A 12271-nucleotide genomic window follows, 5' to 3' on the forward strand; every position below is an offset into this window, starting at 1 on the left:
AGGTTAGATGAACATCTTGCTGGGGTCATTTGACCCCAGTATTCTTTCCTGCCATGGCAGGGGGTCGGGCTAGATGATCTGCTCAGGTCCCTTCCAACCCTAGAAACTATGAAAAGTAGTGCTGGGTAACTCTTAAGGTGCTTGGAGTCTCTTTTCACACTGGATAGTTGAAAGGTCAGAGTCCAGATGAATACAGTGTGCAACTTGCATTAACCACTTGTTTCTTCCTGCCTCTCTTGAGTAGTCTCCTCCCAAAAATTTGAGAGACCTGTGCTATTCTAACCCCTACTCGTGGCAACTAATACTAGACATCAGGAGGTGCTACTTCGCTCACAGGACGGCTAGGAGCTGGAACCAACTTCCAAGCGAAGTGGTGCTGGCCCCTACCCTGGGGGTCTTTAAGACAAGGCTAGACGAACACCTTGCTAGGGTCGTTTGACCCCAGTACTTTTTCCTGCCAAGGCAGGGGGTCGGACTTGATGATCTGCTCAAGTCCCTTCCAACCCTGCCAACCATGAAACCCTTGCTTGGTCATTTTGCCAGTCTCTACCCACTTGCCCTTCTAATATTGTCCAAACCCTTAACAAATCATTCCTGTCTCCGAAGAGCCTGGCATCTAGTACCAAAAGTGAACTCCAGCAGACTGATCTGTACTAGAACTGGACTGTTGCTTCTCTTGCCCTGTGGCTTACTTTTTTTGTGACAGCAAGAGGGCTCTGATTAAAGTACCTTTTAATGTAGTCCTGCTTTGTGCTTTTACAGAGACTGTACTGCCTTATAACTTTAAAACCTGGATTCTTCAGGGTAAAATGGATGTGAAGTATTTTTACACAAATAGCTATAGAAGATGATGCTTACAAGTACACAGTGTTTCTACTATATATGGTTTAATATTAATATATACTGCTTGGTATATAATTCACATGCAGTTGCATCATTTTTCTCTTTTGAAAACTGAATAATGTTGTTTAAGGTTTCTTAATAAACTTAATTCTGATCTTAATTCTTCAGCAGATCTATCATAATAAATTTGCTTTAACTTCACTTGGAATTTATCTTTTAGATTTAGCTATTCATTCATTTATTTCCTGCATTGTGCTATTTAGAAATTCTAAATATGTTTGACATTATGAACAAGCATTGCCACATATGTCAAGATATTAAAACATTATGATGAAACAATAGGTGTGCATTCTCAGGATTATAATCTTGGAGAATAGTAGTCTACTTGTTCATGAATTATAAATGTCTCCTGAAATATTGATTGATTCCATTAGAATCACACGACTGAGTATTGGACTACACCTTGATAGCATCACTACATTGGCTCAAAGTGACTATCAGTGTCATTCACAAAGCTCAAATTCAATCTTGATGCACATATAGCTTATTGTTTTTGTTTATTTTTGGCTGTTCCTGAACAAGACACTGGGAAGGTATCATGTACAATTAAATCAATTAGTATGAATCTTTGTATGAACCCAAGGAAATAGCTTTGGGGGGGGGGGTTCAATGTTAGCTTATTTCATTAAAAAACTGTTTATAGACGTAATTATTTAACAAGTGATAACATTTCTTTAAAGATGTATAAGAAGTGCCAGTCATTTCAGTCGTCATAAGCGAATAAAGCTGTATAATACAGTTGAACCCTAATAATGTAATGTCACAAGCACAGGACCAACAAAAAGCCTGTGGTATTAATCGGAGTTGACAATTACAGGAGCTACATACCAGCTGATGCTTACAAATATTTCAGTTGGTTCACAAAGGCAGCACTACAGCTCTTATTTAGAATCGCCTAGAATTTAGACCCTTCTGTTTTGTGCATTGTTGTGAGCTTATGTAATGCTCAACCCTGACATTTTATTTAATATGTAACTTAAGAAATGGAGTAAAAACCATAGAAAATATGCTATGTTAAATAATACGCTGATAAACTGAAAGGAAGAAAGGGTGTACAACAGCACAAAAAATAAATACTCGTTAATTTTTATCTGTTAACTCGTTCGATCTTGGAACATCATTAGATAAGTGTGACATAAGTGGTAAGTTTACCCAGCTGAGATTGCTTACAATGTTGATATTAAGCAGTTTACCAGTAAGTAGGTTAACAGTAACTGGATTTTTTTTTTTTGCATTATTCTTTTTGGAAGTTGACTGTTGATAATGAAATTATGAAAATAGGCAGCATGTGATTATAAAGAGATGTGTTTATCTGGGTTTGGGAAAAGTGAACACAGCAGCTTTTAAGTACTCATTTCAAGCTGGTTATGTGATCTGTTAAAAACACAAATTTTAAAGATATGGCTGGTTTTTGAAGGCTTCAAACTATTTTCATTATTTCAGGAAAAAAGGTGGTTTTAAGTATGCTTAGACATTTTAGAAAGTTATACTCTTGAGAATTAGAGGGAAATGTATCTGCAGTAACAATCAGTTGCTCACATGGGTTAATGTTTTGTCAAATTTTAATAGAAGCCAAGGATATTAGATTATGGCTTTTTTAAGTCTTCAGAAACTTGACAGTTTAATGTCCCATGCTAAATCACATATTCATGGCTCAAAGTTCATTGGTTTGTAAATCAGTTGTTTATGCATATACTACCCTCATCAGCAAAACAAATATTCTTCTAGGGTATCAGTTTATTATGTTGCTGTTAATTGAAAGTGCTATCATTTTTACTTTTTAAACTTTGTAAAGGTCTACTAAGCCATATATTCTGCTTATATAGAAGTGTACTTCTAGACTTAAAGTTTGGCTTTCAAGTATCCTTGTTGAAACAAACTTAAGTTTTTTCTAAATTATACTTGCTCAGAATTTTCACAAGTCCAGGTATATGCTTGGTGAACAATAACAAAAACATTACAGTGATTGAGCCCCATCAACATGCTTATATATTACCAAATTTAGCAGTGAAGGCAAGATGAAAAGGTTAGTTTATCTACTTACTCCAACATCTCTGGATTTTGAGAAGCTGAAAAAGTTAGAATGGATGAGACACTGAACAGACCTAGGTTGGGGGATTTGTGAATCAACAGAAAATGTGACGGCTGAAATTTTTGATACCAGATGAAATTGCATTTTCTCCAAACATAAGAAATAGTAGAAGGAAATGTCAGACCACAAACAGATTTACTGTTTATTTTGTTATGTAAGATTGAGCTCATTCCCAATTCTCCAGAGCAGGCCTGCCCAACTTCTAAGACAGGGGTCAGCAACCCCTGGCACATGTGCCGAGCACAGCATGCAAGGCCATTTTGCTCGGCATGCCACCGCCAGCCTGGGCTCTAGGCAGCTGCTGCCAGCCACGAAGCCTGGGCTGCTCCCAACAGGCAGCTGTGTGGCTGTAAGTCCTGCTGCAAGTAGACCGGGCTCTGTGGTTGGTATTAGCTACCCAGTCTGGGCTGGCTGCGGTGAAGAAACTGCAAACATTAGCTCTGGGCTCTGCCATTAACTCCATACCAGCAGGTTCACGCGTGCCTTGGAGCAGACAGTGGAGAAGGGGCCTGAGGCAGCACAACCCCGGCCTCTTTCCTGTTTCTGGCACAGAGCTGATGACTGGGCTCCAGAGCCCAGTGCAATTTTTTTGTAGCCTGCCTGGGCTCTGGGCAGCTGCAGCAGGCAGGCTGCAAACAGCTGTGCTGGGCTACATGGCCCTGGCATCAGCTCTATGCTGGTGGCGACTGCATGTGCACCTCAGAGCAGATAGCGGGAGGACTATACTGCCTCAGGCCCTATCCCCACTGTCTGCTCTGAGACCCTCATCTTGTTTTTCTGGCATGTCAGCACTCCGGCACCTTGCAAGGGTAGACATTGTGGTTTTTCAGCACTGCGGCCAAAAAACGTTGCCTGCTCCTGTTCTAAGAGGATATAGGGGGCAGAGGCTACACACTTGCAGGGAGAACTGCTGCTACCCTGCCCTCCTGTGGGGGCCCTGCCCTGATGAGCTGCATCCTGTGGAGGGTGCTGTGCAGGCCCCTGCAGAGGCTGGCATGTCACCCCACACAACAGTGTAGTTGGTTTCACTTTTTCTCTAAGGGAAAAAATCCCAGCACTATTTAATGATGAGTAAATCTTAGTGTGCTATTCTGGACTTCATCAGGGTTTTTGACAAGGTCCCACAGTCTCAAACAAAATGGAAGATGTGGGGTGGACAAAGCTATTATAAGAAAATTGACTGACTCGATAGCCACAAGCAGGTAATTTATATATGGATCCAAGACGGAATGGCAGGAGGCTTTTGGTGGAATACCACAGGGCTCTGTCCTGGGCCCTGTGCTGTTCAGCGTGTTTATAATGATCTGGTTGCTGGAATAGAAAGCTTTTTGAGGAAGTTTTCAGATGACGCAAAACTGGGCAGCATTGCAAACATTTTGGAGGATGGGAATGCAATCAGAACAATCTCAGCAGATTGGAAATCTGGTTTGGAGCAAACAGGATGAAATTCCATACTGACAAATGCAAGGTGCTACACCTTGGGAAGAATGATCATAAATACAAATACAAAAGGGTCATGTCTAGTTGGATGGCAGCACTACAGAGAAGATTTTGGGAGTCTTTGGTAGATTGCAGACTCAATATGAGCCTGTAGCATGAAGTCACAGAACAAAAGGCTAATGTGATTTTGAGATGCATTAGGTACAAAACACAGGAGATGATGGTGCCTCTCTGCTCGGCACTAGTTAGGTCTCATTTGGAATATTGTGCAGTTTTGGGATCCACATTTTAAAAGGGACATGGAGAAATTGAGAGGATCCAGAAGCATGGGTGACAAAAATGATAAAGGTTTTGGAAGGCAAGTCGTATGAGGAGAGGCTGAAAAACATAGGTGCTTTTTCTGCAAGCTGGACATGCTGAAGAGAGGACATGATAGTAGTCCTTAAATACTTGAAGGACTGCCTCAAAGAAGAGAGAGAATACCTTTCCTCTCTTGCTGCAGAGAGTAGGACATGTATCAATAGCTTGAAGGTGCAGCAAAGTTGGTTTAGATTGGGTATCAGGAAAAACTTGGTTCACTATTAGAACAGTGAGGCATCGGTATAGACTGCCTAGGGAAGTTGTGGACTCTACATCATGGAAGTGTTCAAGAAGGGGTTGGACAGGCATTGGTCAGGGACATTTTGTCTGTGTTCCACTGTGGGTATTTCCCATGTTTCTGGCCTTTGCTGGTTGCTACGTGGGGCTGGGAGGGAATTTTTCCCCTCCTGCTGCCACATGTCAGGTTGTTTTTTAAAGCCTTCCTCAGAGACATTGGGTGTTGGCTATAGCTAAGTCTGGGGATTTCACAGGGGTGTATGCCAGTGCTCCTGCTGGGACTTAAGCCTGGAGTTTCCTGGCTAGAGGGTCTTGCCCCTCCCCTCAGGGTCAGACTGACTGCCATATTTTGGGATCAAGAAGGAATTTTGCCCCGTGGTCAGATTCCTATGGACTGTGGGGATTTTTGCCTTCCTCTGTACCTGGGTGTGTGGCCCTCTTCTCAGGATTGTCCAGCATATTTTAACAACTTTTGCAGCAGCAGAACTGAGGCTACTGTGGTCCCCTTGCTTTACCTGCGACAGGTTTGGGTGTTTATGTCTTGTGGTTGTGTCAGGGTTGACAGTATTTTGCTAATACTCTAACATTAGATTTGTATAGCATAGTTTGGATAAGGATGATCCTGCTTCAGGCAGAAGTTTGGATTAGATGACCTTTCAAGCTCCCTTCCAGCCCTACTTATTTGATTCTACAAGTCTGCGTGTTCTTACGGATAGAGTCTGCCTGAACTCTGACACTTTGGCTAATTTTGTATTACAAATTATAATGCATAAGTAAGTTGGGGAAGACTATGTGGAATTTTGTGCCTTTATTAAGGGAAGGTGCACAGGGAAGGAGACCTTTCTGTTGTATGGAAAGGGAGTGTGGAATGAAGTAAAGATTTCTTCTTAATTGAATGTATGTATAATGCTGTTTAGTACAGAGCATTTTATGCAAGTTTTATATGGCCCCATGAACGTAATATCTCACTGTCCAAGGCTGTCTAGCAGAGATGTGAATCTGATGGATTATTTTCATCTGAAACATAGGAAGCTTATTACAAAAAAAAATTGTACTAAGATGTTACCATTTCAAATTAAAACTCACCCAAGTTGAGAAATAGTATATTAAGGTTGTCTATGCAATCCTGGATACTGCTGTCATGTAATTGTGTTGTGTTAGTATTCAATCTGCAGGGCTAATTATTTGTTCAGAATTCATTTGTACTGTAACTTGGATTTAACTTTTCTCTTAGGATTCAAGTAGATCCTTCAGATTTTGTTTTATCCATGTTTGGAAAATGCAGTGCTTTTGTGTTGTGCACCAGGAGAAAGGGAGGAAATTTTTCCTATTCTGCTCATTGCTCTGTCTTCAAAATGTTTTATACTTGTTTAGAGCCCCTAATATAAATGAAAACAGAACATTTGGTTTGGATTTGTTTAGCATCTTTTTAAAACTTTCAGAACTTTGGTTTAGTTGACATTTTTTTTTTTTTACAGTAACATCTCATAAGAGAGACTACCTTTTACCAGCAGCATTTTCTTTGGGAATATTTTCTGTACAGACCCAATGAGTGTCATGTGACTGGTTTTCTGGGATCAGCATGTGGGATCGATCCATGGATGTGATCTGGGTGTGCACGCTGGCCAGACTCCATGCGTTGGATTCAGCCACAGAACGATACCATGTGCCAGTGTGATCTAATAGGGCAGGGCCATGTCATCCAGAAATTCGGCAGTGGGGGAGCTGCAATTAATACTGCCACTGCTTTCCCCACAAGCAAGTTTTCCAGACACGGGGAGACCTGCAGGTTGGATGACATGGCCTCATCTGGCTCACAGGCTGGAGGTTGGTGCATTGATATGCTGCTGCTGTGCCAGAAATTCAGCAAAATGTGATGAATAGCTTTCCAGTTGGTAGATGTATGAATTAGACATCAGTGGAGGTTAATGGCTCAGATCTGCTTTTGACTGACCAAGTATGATGCCCCTGTGCCAGGAATAGTCTAGCACCAGAACACCTGTTGCTGTGAACAGGTGTTAAATCCACAACAAGAGGCAGCTTTGATTTTTTACACCTGGTTTTGAAATCATGTGAGGTTTGAGATTCACTAACCATTTTGACAGTGAAGATATGCCATCAAAAGGTGTTAAGTATGTTTTCTGTCTCAACTGGTTGAAAATAGTTCCTTCATTAGAGCAGGTATAAAAGATATGAAATTAACAGGGATAATAAAGTTTAAATGCATGTGTGTATGTACATATAAAAGAACAGGGTTTTGATATGTTCTCTTAGGAAAAATGGGGCAGGAAGGGACCTCAAGATGTCATTTTGTCCAGCCCTTTGTTGAGGCAGGATCTAAGTATACCAAGGCTATTCCTGAATTAGCTTTTATCTACTTGCTTTTCTATGAAGGCTTCTACCAATATGTTCAATCTTCTCACTTAGATGATTCAAAAACTTTCTTTGACTTTTGTGAACACAGAAATCGTACCTGTTTTTAATACAATCTGTTTAAAAACTAATTTAGTTGAGTGAGTCCTTATGTGGACTCTTAACTGGCTAAATATTGTATCAGTTTAGCTCACACTTGTAAATCTATCAGAATTAAGCAGTTTTGCTATCAACCCGGTTTAAATCTCATACATAGTTTCATAGTAGGTAGGGTTGGAAGGGACCTGAGCAGATCACTGTCACAGGTGTACTGAACTGGTAGAGTAGATTCCACTTTATAGAATTGCTGGTTAATAAAATCAGCCACTTATTTGAATGAATATGGGAAAACCAAAGCCATTTGTGTATTATTGCATGTAAAAATTGCTCGTATTAGAATCACAATTCTAGGTTTTTGGAATCGTTTTACAGGAGAAGCCTGAGGATTTTGCAGTTTTGTGAGGAGCCAACCTGGCAGAGATCCAACCTGCAGGAGGCTGGGAGGGAGCAGGAGGAGGGTGTTCAGGCAGGGGGTGTCCGGTGGCCACCAGGCAAGTTGCAGGGTGGGAATTGAGCCCCCATAGTGAGAGAGGGAGTTAGGCAGGGCTGGGGTGCTGGGGGATGTGGGGCAAGGCCACCAGCAGGGCTGGGGAGCTTGTTTTGGTGGGGTGGGGGTGATGAGCACAATCAGGGTCAGGGGGCTGTGGGGGAAGAGTGAGTATCCATGTTCTTAAAAGGAGACCCCTCTTGTTAATGGAATCAGCTGGTTTCATAGAATCAAATCATAATGTCCCAAAGTGATTTCAATAAGAAGAATCAACTAGATAAAGAAACATCTTGTAGTTTAACAAGTGAAACTGCAGAACACTGTTTTAAATAGGTGAGCTATTAACACAGGGGCGGGCAATTATTTTAGGCAGAGGGCCGCTTACTGAGTTTCGGCAAGCCATCGGGGGCCTCATGACAAGCAGCTCAGGGCAGATTAATATTAATTTTCTAAATTTTTAGGGGCCTCGTGGGCTGGATAGAATTGCCTGGTAGGCTGCATTTTGCCCACCCCTGTATTAACAGAAGACTCAAAGAAGGTGAAACTGCTCAACAGCTACTTTTTTCCTTGGTCTTTACAAACAAAATACATTGCAAACAGATGGCTAGCAAAAATTATATAGACAAAGAAGGGAAAAGGTTGAGGATCATGATAACAAAAGAATGTCAGAGAGCTTTTAACTGATTTGAATGAATTTAAGTGAGCCAGCCTAGACGAACTTCATCCCAGGGCACTGAAAGGATATTTATAATTATGGAGATAAGGGAAGTTTTGGATAGCTGGGAAAAGGCCAGTCATCCTGGCACAGCCAAACTGTTCAGAAATGTCCAGGAGAGTCCTCTGGTGGCACAGAGGTGTGGTCTGGGGTGGCCCAAGAAGGATTTCTGAGTATAATCCCAGCCCATAATCCAGTTCCTTATTTGGTTCCATATACTTAACACAGTGGCTAGGGTGCTGTGTTTTGGCAGCCCGGCACGGCCAAACTGTGTTTTGGGCTGGGCTGGGTAGGTCTCTGGTGAGATGTCCAGGAGAGTCCCCTGGTGCCAAAGAGACATGCCATGGGGTGGCCTAAAAAGGATTTCTGGGTATAATCCCATCCCAATATCCAGTTCCTTATTAGGGTCCAGATACTTAGCACAGTGTCTGGGAGGTAGTGTCAGCTGGCAGCCTGGCGTGGCTAAACTGCGTTTTGGGCTGGGCAGATCTCTATTCAGAGATGTCTAGAAGCATCCCCTGGTGGCACAGAGACATGGTCTGGAGTGGCCGAAGAAGGATTTCTGGGTATAATCCCAGCCCAGTATCCAGTTCCTTATTCAGTTCCATGTATTTAGCACAGCGGCTGGGGTGCTGGCTGTTGTCAGCCTGGCACGGCCAAACCGTGCTTTGGGTGAGGCGAGTCTCTGGTCAGAGATGTCCAAGACAGTCTCTCAGTGCCAAGAAGGATTTCTGAGTATAATCCCAGCCCAAAATCCAGTTCTTTATTTGGGTCCAAACACGTAGCACAGGGGCTGAAGTGCTGTCTGTTGGGCAGCCGGGCACACCCAAACCGCACTTTGGGCCTGGAAAGTGTCTGGTCACAGATGTCCAGGACAGTCCCCTGGTGGCACAGGTATTCTGATGTGTGGCCCAAGATGAACTTCTAGCCGTGATGCCAACCCGAAAGCTAATTCCTTCAAGCCATTATACTTAGTATAATGGGCATGGGGGCTGTTAGCTGGAAGCTTAGCATGGCCAAACCGTGCTTTGGGCTGGGCAGGACTGTGGCCAGGGTTCATTGGGACAGTTCCTCAGTGGCATCGCCATGAAATGTGGGGTGACCCAAGAAGTATTTTGCCCCATAATCCCGTCCTAATCTGACCTTCATTTAGGGCTCTGTACTTGATGTGGGATATTATTTTACATATTAATTAGTACATATACCTAGCTAATAAAATTCTCTATGATGTGGAATTCATTAAGAACAAGTTTTTATTGGGTCTAGATTAGCTTTGAAAAAGGAAATGGGTACTGGGAATAAAGAATAGGGAACTGGGAATAAGGAGCCTACTTCAACCTCATCTTGATCTCCTATTGTGGCAGGGTGACTAGTTTGATGGTTGAAGGGAATACAGTGGACATAGTGAGCCCGAATAGAGTTTCCTGATCAGTTTTTTGCAGGTGACATAACACTGGGAAGGATTGCAAATGCTTTGAAAGATAGGAATAGAACAGGATTTGGCAACGTTTTTGGGCCGACTGCCAAAAACATTTGCAACCTCAACTAGTAAAATGTTGGTGCCCCAGCGGTGGACAGTGGGGGAGCTACAAAGGGCCTGATCCTTTTTGTGGCAGCTCACCCACAGCCCCTTCCCTGCTGTCCACTCCAAGGCATGCATCTACCCCCTGCTGCCAATGAGCTGGCCCAGGGTGCAGTGGACCCTGATGAAGCTTCTTGCAGCCTTCCTGCCACCTGCTGTGAGCCGCCTGTGCTCCTTGACAGGCAACAGGAGCCTACCTAGTATCTGGGCCTGCTGTGGCAAGTGGCTGCACCAGGGTCCATGGAGGCCTGATTTGTTCCCAACAATGGGTGCATGTGTTGCTCAGGGAGAACCTCAGTGTGTGAGCCTGTGAAGGGAGGGGTTTGCAATATGTAATATTTCATGCTTAGGCCCCGGTGGAGCCATACACTTCTATATTTTCACCTTTTTGTTTTTAATATGTTTATAATAAAAGTTTGGTTTGTCTGTCTGCCTGTTTTTCTCCCAGGGAGAATTAATACTTCTTAACTTTTTTTTTTCTTTTTTTTTTGAAGATGAATGGAGTTGGCTGTCACTATTAATAATTTAACACTCGGATCATTTGATGGCATTAAGAAATTTAATACAAGAACTTAAGTTAATTCATACCTAGGCTGTTTCTTTTGATTGCTTAACATTTGTTTGTTGTATCCTTTGGTAATAATTTCATGATGCGGCCCAGCCTGTACAAAAAGCATAATTGCTGCTGGTTCTTATCAGCGGATTCTATTAAACAAGTAGCTGAACAAACAAAACATGCTTTTTCTGACTTCTGGCAGCAGGGCGAGGTCAGAATTTAAACCCTTGCCTACTATACACACCTCTTCTCTTCCCTCAACGCCAGGCCTGTTGTATTTTGGTCATGTGTGGGAAGGGAGACATGCTAGTTACGCTACTTTATAGAACTTCCTATTGTCTCTTTTGTCTGTGTGTTTGATTTGCAACATGAGTGTAATAAAGTGATTTACATCAGGGTGGAAGAGGAGTATTAAGTGTAAAATGTAAACTTGTTTATCTACATTTGTTACCTTAGAAACACTTTTTCAGTTCCCCAAGGATTAAATTAACAAATCATGAGCATTGAAGTGCGAGATTGGGATGAGAATGAAAAGTGAATGCATACACTCTACAGAGTAGAGAGCTGCACAACCACATTGTCAGTATCAAAGCTTTAATTAATTGGGCTAGCTATATATGCCTGAGCTGACGGCCCATTCCGGAAGCTAGGTATGTTTAAAAAAAAAAAAAAAATCCTCTCCCATCAATTTTGTTTAATTTCCTTTCTCTTTTTTCCCTTGCCAGAAATAACGTTACAAAAATATGTATCTCTGTCTGCAAAGACACATGGGGCACGGACAAATGTACCTTTTGTAATAGCTTGAAAAGTGGAGGGGGAGCTGCTGTTTGGGAGTGTGTAGCAGCTGTTACATTTGTAACTGTTACCTCTGCATGAGCCTATAACAATACAAGTGAACTAAATTGCCCTGCTGTTGACCTTGGATGTTGGAGCAGTTTTGCCTGTCTGGTATTGCAACAGGCTTGTGCATATGTAACAACTGCAGGCTATAAACAGACCTTGCATTTATCCCTGGTGAAGCTGTGACAGTCCTGTGACAGAGAAGCCCAGGGATTGGCATTTATATGCACCACCCTTCCAATTGGGGTTCAGGAAAGAGGCTGGATGCACTTCTATGCCATTGCTTCAGTGTTGCAATCCTGGGACAACTGTTCAGATATACTTTGTGATGCCCCAGGCCATGAACCTTTTTAGGCTTTGCTTCATGACAACAGACATGGATGTTTGAATGATTGTGCTTTGTCCTGGGAATAAGTGGTTTCTTCTGGGACAAATGTAACATCTGTTTGTAGCCACAGCTTAACAGGTGCTGTGAACTCACAAACAGTAGCTCTCTCTCCTTCTGAAGCTGCTACAAATAAATGTTTTGGATCGGAGCCTTCAAGAGGCGGAACATGTACTCAAACTCAACAAGATCCTCCCCCCCC

At 42.5% G+C, this 12271-nt stretch overlaps 1 protein-coding gene and 1 long non-coding RNA gene across 4 annotated transcripts in view; one reads left to right on the forward strand and one right to left on the reverse strand.

Moving 5' to 3' along the window:
• LOC109315755 overlaps window positions 1-8936 on the reverse strand; it is a 19954-nt gene extending 11018 nt beyond the window's left edge. Inside the window, exon 1 of the long non-coding RNA XR_002102597.1 lies at window positions 8806-8936. This is a non-coding gene — a long non-coding RNA (uncharacterized LOC109315755). The remainder of the gene's footprint in view (window positions 1-8805) is intronic.
• The window catches only part of PHTF2 (putative homeodomain transcription factor 2), a 154491-nt gene that overhangs the window by 32340 nt on the left and 109880 nt on the right, over window positions 1-12271 (forward strand). The window lies entirely within an intron of this gene.

This window comes from Crocodylus porosus, unplaced genomic scaffold (assembly GCF_001723895.1).
Source record: "Crocodylus porosus isolate Cpor-Errol unplaced genomic scaffold, CroPor_comp1, whole genome shotgun sequence".
In the NCBI taxonomy this organism is placed as follows: Eukaryota; Metazoa; Chordata; order Crocodylia; family Crocodylidae; genus Crocodylus; species Crocodylus porosus.